Source organism: Anticarsia gemmatalis, chromosome 6, assembly GCF_050436995.1.
Source record: "Anticarsia gemmatalis isolate Benzon Research Colony breed Stoneville strain chromosome 6, ilAntGemm2 primary, whole genome shotgun sequence".
Lineage (NCBI taxonomy): Eukaryota > Metazoa > Arthropoda > Insecta > Lepidoptera > Erebidae > Anticarsia > Anticarsia gemmatalis.
Genome location: NC_134750.1, coordinates 9,863,633 through 9,887,864, shown reverse-complemented (window position 1 = coordinate 9,887,864; position 24,232 = coordinate 9,863,633). Strand labels below are relative to the sequence as shown.

The following is a 24,232-nucleotide window of genomic DNA, read 5'->3' as shown; positions in this document are numbered from 1 at the left end:
CAAAACAATAATATTGCATTATTAGTAAGCTACGTATTTGAATGACAAATATTTATGATTTGTTTACAATCAGAATTATATAATTTGTTCGTAATATAAAGAAGGTCGCGACTGAAGCGTGAAGGGACACGGTCGGTGACGATTTGACAAAATCATTGACGATTATGTGCCGTTCAGATGTATTATAAGATGTTTATGAAAAGTCTATGCATTATCGGTCTTTCTAAAAATGTGGGAGTTTTTGTAAAGCATAGACATTTTGATGATCGCAGTCTTTAAAATGACATGGTTCCACTGCACGCCGCTGATATATCGGGTTCGATTTCCTTATGTGTGATGTATATGTGATTGTAGTTTCGGATGAGTTTGTATTCTATGCCTATTGTTCCTACTAGGTAAGGTATTTTCGAGAAATTAACAAATAAAATTAAAATTATAAATGCGGCTCTTTACTGGAGATTCCCAAGGCAGTAACTTAGATAATAGGGTTTATTTAGGCAAAATTGTGGGTTTTACCATCTTAATACATATATTGTGTGGCTGTGACACCATTTAATTTGTTTATTTTTACTTAATAATGTTGTAAAGATAGATATAATTAATTGTCTACCTGTGGATTTCCCGGGCAATAGTCTAATATCTTTGTGTATACAGTTAAACAACTTTTGGGAACACACATGACTATAAATTATAAAGACAAATCGTGCCTGACTAAGCTCTATACGAAGTTGTTGGACTACACTACACTATAAAAATTATAGTCAGACAACTTATTACAGTATTATTTTTATTACAAAGGTATTTGATAATTAGTTCTTACACAATAAACGGGACTTCTTTTAATGCGAACCTTGTAAATTAACGCGTGAAGTTCTAAACAAACATTTCATATTTGTTGTACAATCAAAATAACTGTTGATCCTTTGTTGTTGTTGGTCAAACATCTATGAAAGCACTCACAGATTACTTCGCGCATCCTTCAATAAAGTTGCTTGACCTCTGCAAAAACTTCGTAGCTAAAGAGTATGATACACTGTACCTAGATAACGAACTTGCGATACTATCGAGCCTTTACTTATTCTTGTTTTGAACGTCTGAGAGTTAAATTTTTGTGTAAAATGTTAGTTCTTCTAAAATACGTTAGGGGCGCTGAATGCAACGTTTGTGTTCGCTCATTTTCACCTACGTCAATTTTCAATATCTTAAGGCCTATCATGTCAATATTTAATATGTACTATTATGTATGAAAAATTTACCATTATTTTTTTTTTTCTACTGAGGTGACAAAATTATTTCAGTGTCTTTATTTGTGAATATTACTATGTTTTATATCAGACCCGTAGATACCTTTCTAATTGTATATTGATCATTTAAAACCGATGACAGATCCTCGTGAACAAGTAGCTTAATAACTTAAGTATTTATTTAATTCAATTGCTTGCCAGTACTGCCACCTATGACTTGCCTACAATTGATCAATCACGTTTCGTGACGTCACAGAGGCATTGACTTTTTAATATTATTATGATTATACTAACTACTTTATAACTTCACTATATACTATTGCGAACTTTGTACACTGGTACAGTACAGAGTGTTGGCTATTATGATTAAATCATCAGCAAGATTGACTTATAATACGACCGTAAGACTATAACGGCTGTTTTAAATTATCTATAGAACTAACAGTAATTATTTTTTCTAGTATAGTTTAACTGTGAAGATTTTTTTTCGAAAAGAATCCCAGACTAAAAATTGCGCTTGTGTCATGCGGACTTTTATAAACATACAGCAACGGACACAAATTACAACCAGATTTGGAAGTTCTATCTGTGAATCGCACCAATGTTTGTTACTGTATTCTTAACTAAATAAGTACCTAATTCAATAGAATAGTGTCTAGTAATAGTAAACTAATGTCATCTATACTTATAATAAATCTGTAGAGAGGTCAATTCTGTACATTGAATATATTTAAAAAAAAACCAATGGGGGATGTTTAGTAACGGATACTGATACCGAATCTGCAATTTATAATTTTCTTTTCTGTCTGTCTGTCTGTCTGTCTGTCTGTCTGTCTGTCTGTCTGTCTGTCTGTCTGTCCTCCGTCTGTATGTGTCGCTATCACGTAAAAACTACCGGATAGAATGCACTGAAATTTGGTATATGCATAGAATAAGTAGTGGAGCAATTTCTAGGATACTTTTTATAGCATAAAATTTCAAAGATTTTTAGAAAATTGAAAAAAATACGTAGAAATCGTTTGAACCTGCGTTTCCCTATAGAGACCATAGATGGCGTTACAACTCATTTCACAACATTCGCATAGTGAACGCGGCGCCTGCCGTATCGATACCTGTTGTTCGCACCAACCAATAGATGGCGTTATAAACCGCAACAAAGCATGTTTTTTCTAATTAATTTATTTTGATGGCTTTATTGTAAAAAAAATACCTTTGAAACATGCTATACATTTATAAGATTTTTAAACATAAATGTTGTATGATATATTACACAAAAATGTTGGTTTACGTGGGTCCGGTGCGATCGGGATATCCTAGATGGTAGATGGCAAACCGAGTAATTTCGTTTGTTGTCGTTGTTCGCCGCAACTGACAGATGGCGCTGTTGTTCGAATCACATAACCAAATTAATTGCATTAAGGAAATAAATTGGATAGCTATGAAACAGACTATGTGGTAAGTTTTAAAAAATAAACAACGGATGATATAAGTATAAAATACAATGGTTACGCGGTTTCGGACGTATCATCGCAAGTATACATTATTACGCGTCTGAAGAGCTCCGGCGCAAATAGGACCTATAATAATATTCTGAATCCAGACGGGTAAGCAATGGTCAGTCTATAATAAGGTACCTATTATATTTTACACTGTAAACTGCTACGGATACAGACGAGAGCGGAAAAGAAGGTAACCACAGGAAATCAGGCCTGCCTGAGCCTGTGTCACATTGTGTGCCCTTCAGGTCCCTTTCGTAAATAACCATTAGATGACAAAAGAGTTGTTAGCATTTTTATGTGTAGGTGTATCGAGTGCTTCGCAATTCGCGTGCTCAAACGAATAAGCAACAGTACGAAATTCACGCGAGCGGAGCCGCACGGGTCAGCTAGTTCTAAATAAGACTTCTACGCTGCAATAGGTCAGAAATATCCACTGTGACTTTTTCTAATTTTGTTACATGGTTATTACATGTAAAGATTATTGTACCGTATTACTGATCAAAGTAGAACCTAGTTATAGATAAACTGATGTTTTTCATCTTATTAACAGGTGATTGAACCCATAGGAAGGGCTAGGTAAGGTAAGCATGTGTTTGCGTATAATATGTCGTTGTACTTATACTACACCGGAATGATATTGTTCTCTATCAAAGGTTTCAAGGAAAAAAGTTAAGTTTGCTACTTACTAGTCTTTATTTTGGCCTGGAGAGTTAGAGAAACTACAAGGAAAATGATAATCGTATCCTTATAACATTAGAATTGAAAATTTCATTAAGGAATTAATAGGTGTTTTGAAATGGTTTAAGTATGTGGCATGAAAAAAGCTGTCGGTTTAATTTATATACCCACGTGCCTCAGGCCAAAAAGAAGAGAGAAGAATAAAAGGTAGCACGCTTTTAAGTACAGAGGAAAATTTCCAACCATATCAATCAGCAATTTCATCATAATCGTATGATTGAGTGCTCAATTTAATGTGTCCCCAGCGATACAAACTGACAAGGGTTCAAGCTAATATTAAATAAAAGTTCTAAAAATAATCAGATGACTGACGTACGTTTTCCTTATTAGAAACTGGAAGTAAAAACTCGTTCACATTTATGTAACAACATGATATTTTTAGCTTAATTAGAATTTATGTGATTCAGTGTTTTTCTATGTTTTGATGAACTAAAATAAATTGCATTTGATAGGTTAAGTTGAATGTAATTTATTATAATAGTTGTAAAACAAAATAAATTAGTTCAATTTTAACTACCTGATTTTTAACATTAATCTTATACCATCAAAACTCGATATTATCGTTCAAATGTCAAATACTCGATTCAACTCGATACAAATTCGACAACTACGTGATAGTATCTTCATAATCAAGTAACATACGATAATTAAAGTGTTTAAGTGTTCTAAGTACATTTACTAACGCTTAACTTGAGCGAGTCAAACGTGTTGTTCTTTCTAATTAACACAGTTCAAGTAAACGAACTAATTAGTAGTCGTAATAGTTGCGCTACGATGTTTTAGACAAATTAATCGATTTGCTTTATTCACTATGCACATTATGCTATAAGTTTGTGAAACATTTGTTCAGTTTTGTGGCTGTTTTGAACTTAAAAATGTAGGAAAAGTGAGAAAACCAGCCTGAATAAAATTTTTTAGGCTCATTTAAATAACTGAGAAAATGAAACCTTCTGATAATTCCCATAAAAATATCATTGTAAAAATCATATTATTATTTTGACCGCAAAAACGTTTACGTTTTTGGGAATAATTCTCTAGAATTTTAAATCGCATAGTTTAAGGGAGGAAAAGAAATACATACGGTAATTTTTATTACGAACTTAAAAAGGGGTTCAGCGTAATATCAGGCAGACAGGCAATTGTAAAAATAAATAGACTTCTAAAACAGGCTTTCTTTGCTTCAACTCGGACTCAGCCATAGTTTTTACGATAATAGTTTATTGGTATCCATTTGTGGTCGTCCGTAGTGGTATAATATCTCATCTCGCGGTGACTATTATGTTCTTACTTACGTCAAGATTGCCGAGATAAGAACCAAATAGACTTTGTATTGTTATTCTTTGAGTACGCTAATTATGTAGTATGAATGTGTTATAATAGAGACTTTGATCGTAAGGTTCTGCGCAAAAATAGAGAGAGCAAGAATCGGAGAAAAAATAATCACTTTCGACTTGTTTTCAAACTCTTGAAACGAAAATGTTACCACATTTAGGTTTATGTTCAAATGGACGGTGCTAAGATTCATTTCGCCAATATTAGATTCTCTACCCAGTTACTTGCTAAATGTTTGAGAGTTTTGACGTTCACACGTGCATAGTGTATCTTGAAAGATCGGCATCATATAACGTGATGACATGAAAAATTTACATAAACTTTGATGTAACATGTCAAAATTACAAACACTGCAATATAACAATGTTCTAGTTGTTACCTATATTCATTCTCAAAATAAAATTCCAATGGGTATTCCGATTCAAAATCTTTTTAATCAAGCCTTTAATTAAGTTCTAGTAAATGGTTCAAATGGTTAAAAAACTAATTAATTTTCTTATGTAACGTGGCCCACTATATTCGACCTTGAACTGAACTACAAAAGCGCGCATACATTTGATTTTTATTGTTTGCAAACAAATAAAAAGAAATAATGAGTTACTGCAAAAAGTTTGTTCGTGTTATACCTAAATAGGCCGGCAAAATATGGGATTGTTTTTTTTTTGTGGCGGATTTAAAGACGGTTAAAGGTTTTTTAGCAGACCTATAATGAGGTCGGTTTGATGTCGGAACATAACGATTATGTGGCTATTTTTATCTTTTAGTTTTGCACGAAATTGTAATGCCAATTACTTTAATAACTACAATGATAGAAGCTCTTATATTTAGCTTCTGGCGAAATCGTCAATACAACGCCATTAAAAACTATTTTCGAGTATGGCAGACGTTCTTTTAATCATACAAATGAAAGTGACGACAAAATAAGGAAATAACTTAGTATTCATAAAGGCAATACTTTTAAAATCAAAGCCATGTCAATCCAACCGCTATGACGAATACAAATTTGATTTAATGAAGTGTAAAACTCCAGTTAACTACAAACAATAACAAACCATTCCTACAAAATTATAAGGTGCTCAACATTTTTGACATTGTTTCAGTAGGACATTTTATACCGCGTGGACATTTTATCCAATGGGACGTTTTGCGCCTAAAGCCAGTACACGACTTATTGTTGCATACAAATTTTGTTATATGTCATTAGCGCTTAGTAGAGCGCATTACACCTTAAGCCATAATATGTTATTTAATGTACGAAATTTTATTACGAAATAAAAATAAATATGAAATCGGAAGTACAATAGGGACATAAAGAGAGGTCAATCATTGGCATTAGTATGCGTGTCTGTTTGTCCGAGCGTCCCAACATGGCCGCGCCGATCACTAACACCATGAGGCCACGCTATTGTTGTTTACACATTAACACCTGTCATGTGATTACTTGCGTGAAATGTACGTCAAATTATTATGTGATTATCAAAAAAATAAACTCGACAATTTTATGTGATCGCCACTTTTAGTCAATGTCGCTTCGAGTATGCTTAGTTGGAAATAAACATTTTCATTAGATTTATAGGTTCAAGGAACTTTCCTTCCTTAAACTACGAGTATAGCCTTCGCATTGAGTGTAAGACACTACATTTCGAATATATTTAGACTAAAAGTTGTTTATCATAATATTTGTCCGTGGTCCTTTCATGTAAGACAGGACAGTCTATAAGACAAAGTAAGTATATAAACATCTCACGACAACTCCCATACGGTCCTCTGATTCAAAATTAAACCTGTGCTATGGTTACTGTGCCTCGATTCTCTTCTACTATCGACTACCGACAACCGAACTGTCATCGAGAAATTTTGTATGAAAATCTGATCAGCGCCTCTGACGGGTGTCGTAGGAAACATTTTGGCAGTACATTCTAAATGTCAAAATTCGATAGAGAATCGAGGTACTGGACAACAGATAAACAATCTTCATGCTTATTAATATAGATAAATTTAACAGGCATCAGGATAACAAAGCTTATAAAAGAAACTGTTATAAAATGTAGGGACAGCCCCAAGTCATTTCCTTGGCTGGACCTAGTGCGACAAACAATGATAAATATACGTACTATCGAACCAACTGAAGCGCTTGACACCGTCAAAACAGTAAGAAATTCATCTCTATCGTCAAAGTTGCACTTAGGACATTCTAAACATGAATGCGACTGTGTTATGATGTATCTATGACTACAGACAACTTTGACCTTTGTTAGCACAGTACTAGATACGTTTTCGATAAATCACTCTTAATTTGAATATAGAATGTTAATAATCTGAACTCTTTTCACAACGAAAAAATCTATTTGTGTCACATGTCAAATAGCACGTCATTTAGAAATCTGTGAAACGTTTCGATTAGGGTAACCACTATAGTCATTGCCCAGCATACAGTGATTGCCAACGTTGAGCAGTAATACGTTTATTTTAATTTCTGAAGTAACCAGTTCAAATTAATTGCAATACACCTATGTCACTTTTAGAATACTAGTTACTTCTTTCGTTAAGTTTTAAAATTCGGTGGACAATTACTGTGATTTTAGAAGTAGTTTCCAAAGTTATTGAAACAAATGACTGATGTTCCTTTAGAAAGAATATTTAAGTTGCGTTTATAATAGAGTACTACTAGAATATTATTGACCATAATTTTGTATAAATTCCTTAGCCAGGTAATAACTATACTGGTTACCCTATATTATTTAAAATTTTATAGTTACATTATTTTCTATCATGGACGCACAAAGATTTGTCGCAATAATGACAGATAACAAATTCGTTACCAAGGAAACGTAGGTTCAAGCGAATTTCAACCTTCGTGTATATAGACGTATTTTAGAAAATGAGCATATGGTGGGTCATGATTCAGTTTGTTCGATAGTACATATGTAATAACAGTATGATGAATGAGTGCTATTGTTTATTTATTATACAAATGTCGCTCACAAGTCACTATTGACGACTTGAGGTGATTAATTTTATAAGAAACAAGTTATGCTCGTGAAAATTTAGTTCGTTTTGTACTATTTTGTTGTTGTTCGAGAATTGTAGACAAGCGTTTCCTGAGATGACGAGTGGTGGTTAACTTTTGATTTGATATTCAGGAAGGATCTGGTTTGAACGATATCTGTGGAAATTCAGCTACGCTTTTATTATTTTTAAAGTAAATTGGTTAGGAATATCTCGAATATCGTCCATAGGTAATCTGTCATAATTATGTCTAAGTCGGAAAATTGGCTTCGTTCTTTTTTAGAAAACTCTACAAATCAGATGTAATAACAGAGTAATAAATAAGTCACAATCCCATAGTAAAACAAATAGTAAAACGAAACAATTAACTTCAACCAGCCCATTTCAAACCGCGAAACGCCCTTCCACAATACACAAATCATAAATGTCACTTCACACTAAACACAAACAACGTAGCATTGAATAAGATAATTATACAACACAGTAGATACAGTCGTAAGCAAAAATGTGTTAGTATACGCGTATGTAAGTGTTTGAAAATGCATACACACGCATACGTAACATTATGTCTGTTACATGCAAAGGCTTAAAAACAGGGGTATATGACATACACGCCATTTTATCATAAAAAATGCCCCATGTAAAATATTATCATTATGAAAATATCCATCTAATTTTAGTATTCGTCTAGAATTGATACTTAACACTTATTTAGGAGTAACTTTTACCTGTAGCTCGATTCTCTACCACTATAGACTATCGACAAAATTTTGTATTAAAATTATTGAAATGTGATCAGCGCCTCCAACGGGCGTCGTAAGAAATATTTTAAATGTCAAACTGTCGACACTACCGACTGTAGAGAATCGCGCTACTGTAAGTGTGTATTTTACAGTGAACTTGCAATGGGTATCGGTACAATAAATAATTGTTACGAGGTTATAAGATGGCTGTCAGTGTTGTCACAGAAACTAATTATTTTTTATATCTTTTTAGGCTATCGGGTGTCCCTTGACTCACCTCGGTATGCGGTTTTATTTTAATTAAGTAATTAACAGGGTTTATAATTGCGGTATTTCGACACGATTTTGTTCAAATATGTACTTATTTGCTTTCATCTTGGAGGTAAAATAAGGGTCCCTAAGTACCTATTGCAAAATAAACTATTTACCTAATATTCCGGAATTTGTAGGTAGAAGTATGGAAATGTACAATGGGAGAATTGCGTACTTTATGTACGCCTGTCTATGCCTGTCTATGCCGCACAATCGCAAATTTTACAAAAAAATGTAATAATTTTTTTTTCTAGTCGATTTAGATGTTAAAAGATAATAACTACAGTGCTTCATCAAGTTTTGCACATTATTTCTTCAAATCGCTATACCACCACCTACGATTATAATATAATACAGCAGACATAAATCTTCTTTTAATTTATATTATTGTCCAAAAAATCCAGCAATTAAAATCACCAAATCGTTACTATAACGGACATTTCCATTCCTTATCAAAGTAATTAATGAAGTAGCCGGTATCGAGTGCTATAATTAACAAACAGCATTATTTAAGTGAACACAGACAGACAGACAAATGATGGCTATTAATAGTGAGGCTAATGATTATTTATTATAATTTATATGTAAATAAATATAACTGTATCTGTTTTATTGCTCGCGTTTTACAAGTTGACGGTGATTTACTCTCTACAACATGTATGCTGACAATTTATATTAGAGCTTTATGTAGTTTTAAGTACATTTTGCGTTTTGAATATTGGTTTTGACTGTCACTGTTGCGTGTTCGGCTGTGTTTAAGCGCAGAGGTCTCGGGTTCCCGGGTAGGACAAAAGTTTTGTATGCTTAGTGCATTAGCCATGTAAAAAAAGAGGTCGGGCAAAAGTATGTGTATATGTATGTATGCCTTCGTGCCACGAAGCGTAGGTACGTAAAGCCGTTGGTCCTGAGCCTGAACTTTCACTGGTCGTGTCGGTTATCCGTCCCATCGGGTTATGAGAGTCAGGCAATCGAGAGTGTACCGGGGTGTTGTGGATATACTTGGACTCTACAAACAAAGTCCTTTGGCTAGTTTCAATGCAACTGGCTGCCATAAACAATCTAGGTATAATATTTCTGTATTTATCAAACCCCTGCTTAAGGTAGAATAAGGTCAAGACAATGATTTACAAGCCAACACTCGTTAGTTACTGTTTTACGATAGACAATAAAACACATACAAGGCAAACAAAATAATAATTATGATCGCACTTATGTAATATGCAAACAACATTAAAAGTTACCTAGATACATCTCATTAAGGTACCATATGCGCTGAACAGTCGATGTTGGAGACACGTAATAAGAGTTCAGGTTCAAAAGGTATGTATTCGAAACAAAAAAAAAGGATTATATCATAATAATCACGCTTTGTTTCCATGAGGGTAGATCTAGATTCTAGACTAATGAATCGCTATTTGGAAAGATTTTACTTTACTTCATCTACGTCCGATCATGTCTATAATGTATACCTATTGCTACTATTTCACTGCTACACATCTTACTATTTTGTCGTTCCTGTGGCCTTAGGGCTCGAGTTTTTAAAAACTAATTATAGTATTAGTTTTTTTTATTTTCAAAGCCTTGTAGCAATTCGTATTATATCGAATCGCTAGGCACAGTAAGTTAAGAAATTACATTAGTATAACATAAATCTGCAATGAACAAAACCTTCCCACCTATTACTACAGCACACAGCACAGCACAAACATATCATAACATTGTAATAAATAAACACCATTGTATTTAAAAAAAAAATCGTTAGATAAATTATCTTATTTTGGAAAAAATCGTCAGATATTATAAAAATATCGTTGCAGACAAAGGATACTGAAATACTTCACCGTCATCAAAAATCGAAGTGCTAATCATTTCCTCACGTATATTTAGCACTTACTTAAAAGGGATTTATACAGTACATAACACGTCACGTTTTAAAGCACGATACTCGTTACAATAATGTGGTATAAATTGTGTTTCAAATTAAGATGATAAGAGGCTATTAAGATGATACCTATCGTTGTTTATACAATTGTTGGTAGACTTGCATCATACTGTTTTATATTTGTGTAGAGGAATTATTAGCCTTCTTGTTTAAAAAAAAACTTAATAAAACTTTACGTTTTTAAATTATAAATGCGAAAGTTTGTGTGTATGGATGAATTGATGTATATTTTAATTCTGTAATGGACGAATTGTATGAAAGCACCGATAGCTTATAACCTGGATTAAAACATACGTTTTACCCCGGGATATAATTTTAAGCGCACAAAGTCGCGGGCAGAAGCTAAATAAATATGTGTTAATAATTAATAAGTGAGTTTTCACAAGGAATGTGTGTGAAAAAGCAATGTGCAATGCACTCATGTTGTAACGAAACAAATATAAGATAATTATGTCTGAATCAACATAACTACTAGTCTACTTGAGTTTTTATAGAAAGGTCTGTGAAATTTATATTTTATGGAACACATTATTTTCAACGAAGCTATTTATGAAGAAGACCTGTTATTATTATTTGAAAAAATTGCTAACTCATTAGGTGTAGAGCAGTTTAAACTTGGAAATCTTATTAACTATTCTATTGAACGTAACAAGGGAATGATTCTTCAATTAACTACAAATGTCAAACGTTATAGAATAAGATAAGATCTAATGAAAAGTTTGAAGCGAGGCTATTGGTTTGTTTGCTTAGTTAACATATAAAAGAATAATAGCAATGAAACAGTCAATACTAAGGACTAAAGCAAGGATACTAAGAACATTTTCTATTAATATTACCATTTAGTTAGTCAATTATCATAAAGGTTCTATTGAGTAGATCACAAGATAAAAGGTCTAATAAAATCGTGATACAATCTAACACTGAATGCATGTCAATATTGTAATTCTATTTATTATATATTTTACTAGATACCGTCCACGATTTTGCCCGCGTGGATTTTAGTTTTCCCGTTGTTACGATATGTTTTATTGCTGCTCTACTCCTATTAGTCATAGCGTGATGTTTTATGGCTTCCTTAATAAAATTATACTTATTCAACACAAATATACTTTTTCAATTCGAATCAGTAGTTACTGAGATTAGCGCGTTCAAACTCAAATTTAAACAATCATTTTCTTCCTAAACTTTTTACTAGTATTTAAAATTGTTATAATGTTTTAATCTACCACAGTTTCGATACAGCGGTTCCTCGTGAGGATTAACTCAAACCTTACCCAAAAAATATATCTTTTTAAATCATTACAAATAAATAAATCAACAAACAAACCCTTCAGCTTTATATTATTAATAAGTAATAGACAAGAGACACAGACCAGTCAATTAGTAATCCGGAAACTTACAATTCATTCATTCAAACAACTTTGCAACTGGATGTGAAACACCCGGAAAATTATGAACTGCGGTATCTAATGATCTTAATAGGCTTATATATTGACATAAAGTTTAATACCTAGTTACGCAATGGAACTTGTTACTACTTGTAATAGAACAGCTTAGTGCTGCATGTGTCCAATTAATGTGGGAGCGAGGCTGACCAGTGGTTCTGAAAGAGTTAGACAAGGGAAACGGGCTTAATTTATAGAATATGTTTGCTATCTTGTTTCTGTTTAAGTACTGTAATATGTATAATGATTTGTGCCATATAATATGGTTGTTCATATGTCATATATGGTTGTTTAGTTATCGAACTAACGTTATGTAAAATGTGACGTATTCAATTAGACTTTTTGCTTGTCATCGTGAATGCACATAATACGTTTTAGCGCCCTACGGTAGGCCAATATTTGCTTCGAGAATAAATAATAATAGTACTCAAGATCGACATTCAATGTGTAAGATGAAAGTGTAAATGGTTATGTAAATAGTGATCATAATAATTTTGATAAACATTTGAGGTTGAAAAATCCGTCTGACATATTTAATTGTTTTGTAGTCTTCTTATGTATCCTCCATGTAAATGGATACCATGAGTACTAAGTAAGTATTATATATTATCTTGTAGCCCTGCGTCGAAAAGTCAGGAATTCTTAAGTAAAACGCGCGTTAATTCCGCATTCTACTGAGTATGTATTGAAAACGTAATTATCGTACGAATAAGTAAAAGCTAAATATATATCTGTTTATTAAATATTGAGAACCTACATTGAACTGGTATCACTATTTAGTGCATAGACTTGGAACATGAGACACTAGTTGCTTATAATTACGGAAAAAACCCGAAATGTTAAGCGATAATGTCCTAAAGTGTCGTTGGGTTAAGCCGATGCTTTAATTATATACTAGCTAGCCTAGGTTTTACCAGCCGTTTGTGGTTAAACCGTTTATAGATATAATCTATTGATTACTTCCTATTCTTGCCTTATATTATTGTATGAAACAATTGAGTGCTAAGCATTGTGGGCATAACAGAAAAATGGCAGACCAACCACACAAACAGGCATACCTACTAAGTTGCTTATGTTTGCATATAATTTAAATGTAGATCAGAATACACAGTATTAGTTAGCATTAGTATATTTCCGTAATTAAAAATATTTCTGCTTATATTATAAATGCGAAATGGATGCGTATGGATGTCTGTCTGCCACTGTTTCACTAGCAAAGTAAATACAGAACGAATTTTTATGAAATTTTGTACAACGATAGTAGTTTATAACCTGAATAAACATATAGAATACTCTTTATTTCGAGAAATCTTTTAACGCAGAAGCTATTTAATAACAACACTCGTCTTTAACGATTTGTATTTTTAATAAATAGAGAGAGAGAGAGAGGTAGAGTTTAGAAAATAAATATTGTTTACCTTCTCCCATAATTTAGGTATAAAACTGCTTAGGTATAATTTGTGGTCACCTTAGCGTTATTTATTTGTGGTTCGCTGATGCGTCATAATCAGTATAAATATAATATTATGTTTATTTTTGTATTTAAAAACCAGTTCGGTAAGTCAGCTGACTTTTATTGTACTGCATTATTATCTTTATTATTTGTAAATAAATGTAATGTAAATATATTGTTTACACATTGCTTTAAAGTTTTAAAAGACTTTATCGTGTCTCTACCGCTTACACTACCACTTACACTATTAGCTATTGAGAAATTTTGTAAGAGAATCTTTTCAGCGCTAGAACCGTTTCTTCGAATAATTTTAAATGTCAAACGTTCGCTAGTCGATGGTACCGATATAACCGATAGCAAGTGACAGCAGCGCAATTCTGTACAGTCGATACTGTCGAGTATCGAAAGTTTGACATTTAGAATGTGCTGTTTAAATAGTTCCTTGGACGCCCTTCAGAGGCGCTGATCAGATTTTCATACATTTCTCCTCTCTTTCTGGTACCGATTGTTCTTAAATCGCGCTGCTTATTTCGTTCTACAGTTATACTGACGAATCTTTCTGCATACATCCATATGTACTAATTAGTACCAGTCCGAGCAATTACAGCCCTGGGGATTGTCGACTTTTTGGACAACTAAGTAATAAACTAAATCAAAATGTTACATAATATTTCACAATGTCTGTGAACATAATAAGTAATATCGCAAAGAAAATTTGACCCAAAACAATGCCTAGTGCATGCTAGGCACAATGTTTTATACGCGATACGAAATTTTCTAATACGTAATATTGCATAACATTTATTATAAAGACCTATTATATTATATGACCAAGTCGATCTATTTGTTTTAGAGGTATTTTTTTTTAAATTGGCATGATAATAACATACGTAATAACTTAAGACAGAAGGTCTTTTAAGTAGAGACTAAATAGATTAATCGACTTGGTATTATATAGATCTTACAACTTTTTACGGCGAGACTTGAGGTTTTTACAGAATGTTTTTGATGGCATCTCACTTCTTTTTGTAGAGCGAACATAGGTCCAATTTGTATGGAAAGACGTTTTTTTTTTTCATAAATCAACATATTTTCTTATGGGAATGTTGTTCAGTTTCATGTGCTAAACACCCTTACCCACCCTATACCCCCTCCCGTTATGCCTCATATAGTAGTTACCTATTTACACCTATTTATTTTATTTTCTACAGTAATAATAATTCATTAACTGCAAATGTAACCTTGTAATCTTATACATTTATATGAGATTACAAAGTTATGGTTTCAGTTGGTGTATTTAGAAAACTGGATCGAAATTAGAAAATATTTAATTTTTCCCATGATTAAGACACTAAACCCTATTTGTATTCTAAATTTTAAGCTTCTAAGTCTGCTAGAAGTACCTTAGACTTTTGATGATCGGTGAGTCAGTGAGTCAGTGAATCAGTGAGTGACAAAATTCAAAATTTTAACAAGTTGTCATTCTTAAACTACTGGTTCAAATTGACTGAAATTTGAAATATACCGTGTTTATACAATGACTGATTAGTTGCTGAAAATCCAGGCTTCTTGTTTTATCCACAACGAAATTACAGGGGTGTCAAAAGTAGCCCGAATTGCTTCGAGAAAAGGATGTTACGGCCGTGCCGCTTTTTTTTTGCTCGACTTGCGGGGGCACTTCCGTGCCCCCAGATTTCTTTAAAACTGTTTTCACTAATGTTTATAATACATTAAAATGTTAAACTACAGTAAGAAATTCGATGACAAACCATTCTAATTTTATACACAAAAAATATTTGTTGACAATTATTTCTATTTTTAGTTGGTGTGACTAAAAGTTACATCTGTACAACCACAAAGAGCACTACGCTGACCACAATACGGATATTCTTACCACAAAATACCTAAATTAAAATTAAGAAAATAAAAGAAACATGCCAATGTGTTATGAGCTCAGTGGGATTGACATAAAGGTACATTTTGTATAAACTTTGCGTCTGAGAAGACTTTTAGTTTCTAGATTTAAACAACAACAAACAAAATCTTTGCTATGTTATGTTTGTTAATCTTTCACACCAAAACTTCCTGAATCGATTGATAAAAATTGGCGAGTGGGAAATTAAATCGTCGAAATATATTTCCTTTTTTTCGCGAGTAAAAGCAAGTAACCTATAAAATAACGAACGTGGCCTGTATATAGAGCCGTCTTAGATTAGAAATAGTTAGGTTTATAATCTACTAAATACTTGTATCCAAACATCGCTTAAAGGCCATTAACCAGCAAATAGTTGTCAATATTCTATGATAACGATAAACAAACTTTTCAGATAACAGCAGTCACTTGCAACACTTGACACGAAGTGTGTCAATATGTTACTACGATTTGGAGGAAATACAAATATGGGACAGTGCAGGTTGGAAGACATAGCGCTGAGTTACAGTACAGAGTATCTCTTTAACCGTGAAATAATTTAAAATAAGTATAAATAAAAATAACGGAGAGAAGATTAACATCTCGTTTCATTTTTGCTACAACCAAAGGTTAATTGACAACAAAAAAAATGTTGTATGAAAGTTTAAAATTATAGCCATATAAATAAATAACACAAATTCCAGACTCACTAGGAATATTTTTAAGTTAAAGAACCTCAGTTTTAAGCTTAGTTTGGCTAACAATAGATATAAATTATCGATGCTTTGCTGAAACTGTGTTCAGGCGCAAATATACAAAAAACATTTGTTCTATTATAATGTTAAATAAATTAATGTTTTTAGTAAAGTTATATTGTTAAGTTCTTAGAAGTTTGACTAAAAAAACATTCATTGTAGCCAGTCTTCTAACGTCTTCTTTCGCTATCAATCTGTCAGTCGAACACTAAGTATACTGAACAAGCAGTGATTACGCTCACTCAATGTAATACTTATCTACTTAAATTGACTGTGTCGTTCGTGTTACTAATGAATGCACGCACGTGGCAGACTCTTGTCCTATGAATAATGTGATGGTGATAGCTAATTATTGTACGGAAACTTGTGAGTTACTACTTCTTGGTAAGATATCCATATTATTCCAATGGAAAAGCGTTTATTGGTTTGGCCCACTACAACCCCAAAACGGCCGAACCGATTATGATAACATTTGGCAGAGTGATAGATTATATCGCGGGAAAAGTTTCAGGTTATGTTTTCGGCAGGCGGGTTTGCAGGCATAAGCTTATAATTTTTAAATAAGCTTAGAAGAGTATCTTCATAACAAAATTTAAAAAATGGTTAACCATTGATGATTGAAGATGATTTTATTTGGAGGCTTCTGGTCGTTCTTTCATGGAATTTTCTCAACATATTTAAAAAATTTAATTTTATTTGTATACTATACACAATTTGAAACTTAATGATCGTAGCTTTATTCAGTTATGTTGCAAATAGCTGAATGAACTGCTCTATAGCTTACAGGATAGGGAAAATAAATCTGACTTTTATAAGATTTACAGATTTTCTTCAATTCCTCATAACAATACAAATCTTCCATATCTACATATTCGATCAGCGTCACGATATTGATAATACAAAGTACTTGAACTAATGTACAAGTGACCGGGGAATTCCTATTCTTATTGATATTCTACGTGTAGTTGATGCGGTTTATTTGAATACAAATATAAAGCTGCGGTATTTTAGTTATGAGTTTCAGTTTAAGTGCCTCACGTGTTTTGTGTATGAATATTGATGTTAAGGAAAGGTATTGGGTAACTTCCCGATTTATTTATTTATGTACTCTTTAACAAGCAAGCCGCCTATAACTTTACAATAACTTATAATTTAATTTATTTCCGAAATAAATTACTTTCATTAAACAGTCCACCGTCGGCTGCATAGCTATAAGTCTGCAGGTGATCTATATTCTAAATTTTGGTTATACTCGCCAGCCGCAAACCTCGGTAAAATGTTTTCTAATAATGGTTCCACTATAGCAGCTATTTACGAGATGACGATTATTTGGGTTTAAATTAATATAGCTGAGCATTTTAATGAACTACTACTGTGATTCTTTAGTACTTCAAAACAATACGACAAGCCATCACGCGTGCGCGTAATATACCTAAGCCTTAGATAAGTACATAATCTCAATACAATCTCGACTTAGAGATAAACACATAAAACATGATCCGTCTGTCTTTATTCATACACTAGCTGACCCGCGCAACTTCGCTTGCGTCACATAAGAGAGAATGGGTCAGAATTTTCCATGTTTTTGTAACACTTTTTACTGTTATTCTATTGTTCGTAGCGTGATGATATAAAATATGCTTTTTTTTCACGAAAAATATTCTCAAAATTATTTATATCTCTTAGTATAACGAATTCGTGCTAAGGCATATCCGCCATTAAAACAGTTGCCATGACAACGGAATTTTGTTAATTCAATGTCATTATAATATGGATTTTTCGCGACTTCGTTGCATTTTTTGAATTTTCCCGGAAAATGCGTCATTTTCCCGGGGTAGAAAGTAGCCTATGTCCTTTCTCGGGTATCAAAGTATCTCCATACCAAATTTCATGCAAATTGGTTCAGTAGTTTAGACGTGATTGAGTAGCAGACAGACAGACAGACAGACAGAGTTACTTTCGCATTTATCTGGGGGCACGGAAGTGCCCCCGCAAGTCGAGCAAAAAAAAAGCGGCACGGCCGTAACATCCTTTTCTCGAAGCAATTCGGGCTATTTTTGACACCCCTATAATTTCGTTGTGGATAAAACAAGAAGCCTGAATTTTCAGCAACTAATCAGTCATTGTATATACACGGTATATTTAAAATTTCAGTCAATTTGAACCAGTAGTTTAAGAACGACAACTTGTTAAAGTTTCTGAATTTTGTCACTCACTGATTCACTGATTCACTGACTCACTGACTCACTGACTCACCGATCATCAAAAGTCTAAGGTACTTCTAGCAGACTTAGAAGCTTCAAATTCAGAATACATATAGGGTTTAGAATCTTAATCATGGGAAAAATTTTATATTTTCTAATTTCGGTTCAGTTTTCTAAATACACTAACTGCAACAATAACTTTGTAATTCCATATAAATGTATAGGATTACAAGGTTACATTTGCAGTTAATGAATCATTATTACTGTAGAAAATAAAATAAATAGGTGTAGATAGGTACCTACTATATGAGGCATAACGGGAGGGGGTATAGGGTGGGTAAGGGTGTTTAACCCATGAAACTGAACAACATTACCTTAGGAAAATATGTTGAATTAGGAAAAAAAAACGTCTTTAAATACAAATTGGACTTATGTTCCCTCTACAAAAAGAAGTGAGATGCCATCAAAAACATTCTGTAAAATTTCCAAGTCTCGCCGTAAAAAGTTCTGAGATCGATATAATACCAAGTCGATTAATCTATTTAGTCTCTACTTAAAATACATTCTGTCTTAAGTTATTACGTATGTTATTATCATGCCAATTTTAAAAAAAATACGTTTAAAACAAAATAGATCGACTTGGTCATCGCAAGAAAACACAAATTCGCCATTAACATTTCGGGAGCATTAGCTTCTCCTCGTGCTGTGTAGTGTGATACAAACTAATAATCAAATCATGCGATGGCCAAGTCGGTCTATTTGTTTTAAACGATTTTTTTTTAATTGGCGTGATAATAACATACGTAATAACTTAAGACAGAATGTATTTTAAGTAGAGACTAAATAGATTAATCGACTTGGTATTATATCGATCTCAGAACTTTTTACGGCGAGACTTGGAAATTTTACAGAATGTTTTTGATGGCATAATATTAGTATGGATCGTAGTTAAATAAGATTACAATATTTTACTTCTATCATATTTTTGCTTTGGAATGTCTTATATGAAAATATCTTAGTAAATACGTAGAAACTTATAAATACACGTCTAGCCCCCGGTTTCTAAGGTACACTTAGCAGTGGTTTATCTAGGTTGAAAAAAAACTCATATAAAAATCTGTTTGAATAGATAGACTACCGCTATTATGTGACTCAGAAAAAGGTCATAAAGGAGGTCGAACCTACTTAAACCTATTTGCTGCAGTGTCTATAATAATTACTTGGTACCTTTTTTCTTCCATTCACATTCATACATACTAATAGTATGATTTTTTATTCATGTATCTTTTTCTAATTTTACATATTATTATTTTATTTGTAGACTATTTTAATAAATATATAAAAGAAATTACTAGAAATAAAGTAAGACCAAAACACTTCGTTCATGAATCAAACATCTTTTGAAACAGACTCTTAATAATAACTCAAAGATTATATTTACGATGTATAATAAAATTCACAATTAGACCCGAGGTCATTAAGAATTAGATTTTTTTTTTCAGTTAAATTATGAGAAGATTATAATTGTTTGAAACTTGTTGAATAGTTGAACGCAAGCTGAGGATTATTAAGATGTCTACTCATTACTTATAGATAGTTTGTAATAAAAACTTTGCTAAACTTATACCTAAAATCTTTTAAAGTACCTAACTCTTAAGGAAGACCTCGTAAAAGAAGAAGAGATGTTCTTGACACCTGCTACCCAGGGTGGATAAAGGTGACCGGCTACAGTGGAAAGCTATGGGGAAAACCTCATAAATTTTTGCAGAAGTTACTTATTACGATAATGGCTACTATTGCGTCGGGAGGTCGCAGGTTCGATTCCCACACGGAACAATAATTCGTGGGATCCACAAATAATTGTTTCGGGTCTGTTTAGCAACTTTTATTGGAGTTGTCTATTATAAGAAACAAAGAAAGTAAAAAAAGAAAATACCATGACAGAAAATGTCCTTCCTACAGCTAAGCTGTGTGTTTACTCTTTTACACTGAATAATAACAGTTAATGGTTAATGGTTAAATAACATGAATTTATAATCTTGTAATCCTTAACACAATGGTCTAAACATTCGACCACTGATTCAACTAATTACAGTGTTATTTGTTACGGTTGTAGTTTTAATTCAATTACGCGGGGTTTCTAACAAGGGTTAATTAAAAATGTTACTTGAAAAAAAATATTCAAGTATTTTTGTTCGTCCATACATTTTTTTGTAAGTTCGCGTTATTATTTCGCGACTATTTTGTTAAAGAGGTTACTCGTAAAAATGATGATATTTGTAGTTATTTAATAAATAAGATGGAAAATTTTAACGTGTTAAGAACCTTGGGGGAAAAAAAATATTAAGGATAATTAATATCTATCTGCAAATATATTTGAGTGATATCTCTAACTAGTTTGGTATCAAATGATCCTGTGTTTGTGCAATGATATTTATTTATTTATCGAATGAAAACTTGAAGCCAAACCAACCGTTTCACACAAAAAATAAATCAGCTGCGCAAATGAAAATGGCAATAAAGATCCACTTCTAAGATCAATAGAAAAATACAGCGCTCATAAACAGCAAAACCAACAAAGCACTTGAACAAGGAAAAATGAAATCTTAACAATTATGAACATAATCTTAAGATTAATCCTATTATTGTTCGAGGCGGTTGCCTTCGAGTTGACGCTTCAGTTGACAGTATGTGATAAGAGGCTGATAACGAAACAATAGAGATTCTAGTTGAAAGATAAATTCAATGTATGGTGTAAACAAGTGCATGTTAGTACTTGTCCAGAGGAGGCGAATTTACTGAAGATTCCTGCTAACTCTCGTATGAAGCGGCGAATCCGTTTCCAATCAAAGATATAACTGAATGCTTATTTCATTGTCTTGGTTTTTATTTTAGTGACGATCAATTTTGAGCCAAGATTCATGCCAATTTATCAGACTGACTGTAAGCCTCTATATTTTGAGCTGAACTGTCACTACTAGTGGTAAATGTTATACAGTACCTGCTGTTAGTGTGGTAAGTCCTTCGTGACTGGTAAAGAGAACATGTGGAGATTTGAAGCTCGATTTTTCACAAGGGATCGGAAAACCTTACCAATGAAAACCTTATGATCTAGTTTTTTAACGCCAATACTTAGCATACATAAACATCGCGCAGTTTGTTTTAAATTGGCTCTCTCTGAACGAGGCCTTAACTCGATAATAAGGGTTATATACCTACTACGTTGAACATAGAACTGATATTTTTATGCATTTTATCTACGTAATAGCTATTGTGCTCTTGTGTTATCTCGTTTATTACGTAATTATGCAGGTTTTTATTGTTGGAATTATCCTGTATATACGTTGAACAAAAGAAGTATCATTTTCGAGATTTTTCTGTACCTCATCTGATTACGACTACCTACTCCTAGCATAAGAGAGTGAACAACTAGAATCACATGAAATAAATAAACAATTGTAAGTGTTTGGAATAAGTCTGGCATATCTTACCTTCTTTCTAAGGTACTTTTTACGTGGTAGGTATTAAAAATACTTCTTTTAAGCCTATTGATTACAATTGTTGTTGATAAGTAAATGCAAAGTTATGACGTCAAGTTATTCAAAGAAATCTCAGTGCAAAAACGTGATCGACTTACTGAGGTATAAAGATTTTTATATTCCTTTGTGCCTTATACGATAATGTGAGTAGTACGGACACTAGAAATGAAATCATCACGAAAGAGATTGCTTATTGTAATACTGAATCTAGTGATTAATATGTCTTGTCGATGTCCCGAATAATTTCGATTTATTGAGGTTTTCTTAAAGTTAAACCGTTTAGGTATGTCTTGTAGTTCGTACTTTCGTAGCATAAGGAACTAAAATACTGTGATACAAAACAAAGTACAACAATCCTCAATGTTCCAAATGAACAACTGGAGAATGTATCAATAGGTAGGATTTAAGTCGAAAAAAACCTACAAGTATGACAGAAAAACATGCTTGAACTAACTCACAGACAACTTTTTACTCACAAAATGTAAGAAATAAAAGAAAAAATGTACATTCGACCTTCACACGTCGAAACAACACGTGTTTGAGATTGCTACTTATCATTAACGCCTCCTACGAGAAAGGAATACGCGCAAATTACTGATGACTTGATACTAACAACATCTTCCTATTCATCATGATTCATCAAGCAAGCGACTTCTGTAACTAAAGTGTCAGCTGATTAAATGTATACTTTAGATAGTGTTGTTTCAGTGCATGAAAAAATGTTCCGAATGCAGAAATTCTTGATAAACAACGTTTCAAAAGAAAATACGCTTCTTGAGATACTGTCAATTTGTAAATCGTAGGCAAACTTGCGATGGTTGGTTGCAACGGTTTAATATAGGAATAATGTAGGCCCAAGCAAGTCGGAAGCTTTACGAATTGTATTCAAATGTTGCTGTCGTCGCTTGGGAGTCTCAATACTTAAGTTTCTTTGTAGTAATTCTAACTAATGAATATCAGGATTTGAATAATAATGTAATACGAAGCGATTTAAAAATAAACCATCGTTTCATTAAGTGTAATAAGTTACTTTGGTCCATGGAATATTTTCTTATTTCATAAAAACTTTGAACTTCTCTAAATAGATTAAATGGGTTTCCCAAATAGTTCAATTTGCGCACAAACAACACTTTGACCTGTTTATTATTTTAAAGCGGACTTTGCATCTTCTCATAACACTATTTGCGGTAATTATACTATTAAAATTTTCTTACTCACGATCTTATATTCAGTGAATCATTATAATGTTACTGAGATTTGAACTTTGAAACGTTTTTTGTCACGTGGCATGTGGAAACTGTTAACGATGTAAGTCGGCGAAAAGGTGAGAAGGTACTGTGTGTTGTGTGCTGTTGTAAGTAAAATGTTTTCGGTTTCTATACGTAAATGTGATCATATTCAATTACGGATTAATATATTTAATAGTCCGGATCATTTCACATCTGAAACTTTATTATTGAAATCATATCTAAAAAACAGGGAGGTATGGCATACGTGTGGCCCAATATGTTTTTGCCCTGGGTTAAAAAAACTGTTTGTATTGGTAATGACAGAATATCCCTTCAGTAATCGAAACAAGACTTCATCTTTCAGGGAGTTAAATATCAATTTATACCAATTTATATCCTAATACCTATTATAATAAACAAGTAACATATAAAAAAGTCTAATACTTTCATTAAAAAAATCGACAAATTGCATTTCAAGCGTCACCTTTGCCCGTATTATTTGATATTCAGGGTGCAAGAAACCTAGGTATATTGTAGTATCGACATTTCCCTCCCGTCTGGAAGGGTGAGTCACCCCTTCAATTATGTACACCCTACCGCAGGGAACTAAAATAAATTTAAAGGCTCGATATTCATACTGGTGACAAAGGAAATGCATGCCTTGAGGGATTTATGAGATTTGTTTTTCGTACACACAATGTCAAATATTTTTAATAAAATTCTATGTTTGCCTGCATTATTTTTTGTGAAAGTGGCGTATGTTCTTCTCCAAAATGTAATCTAGCATACTGCTAGATGTTATCCAATTGAGACCATCTGTTTTGACATGAAAGAAGGACAAGAAACAAAACACACTTTCACACCTACCATATGTTA

General features: G+C 32.7%; 1 protein-coding gene across 3 annotated transcripts in view; it reads right to left on the bottom strand.

Annotated features, from left to right (window-relative positions):
* The window catches only part of LOC142973724 (uncharacterized), a 242,803-nt gene that overhangs the window by 94,888 nt on the left and 123,683 nt on the right, over positions 1 to 24,232 (bottom strand). The gene's annotated exons all lie outside the window — the stretch shown is intronic.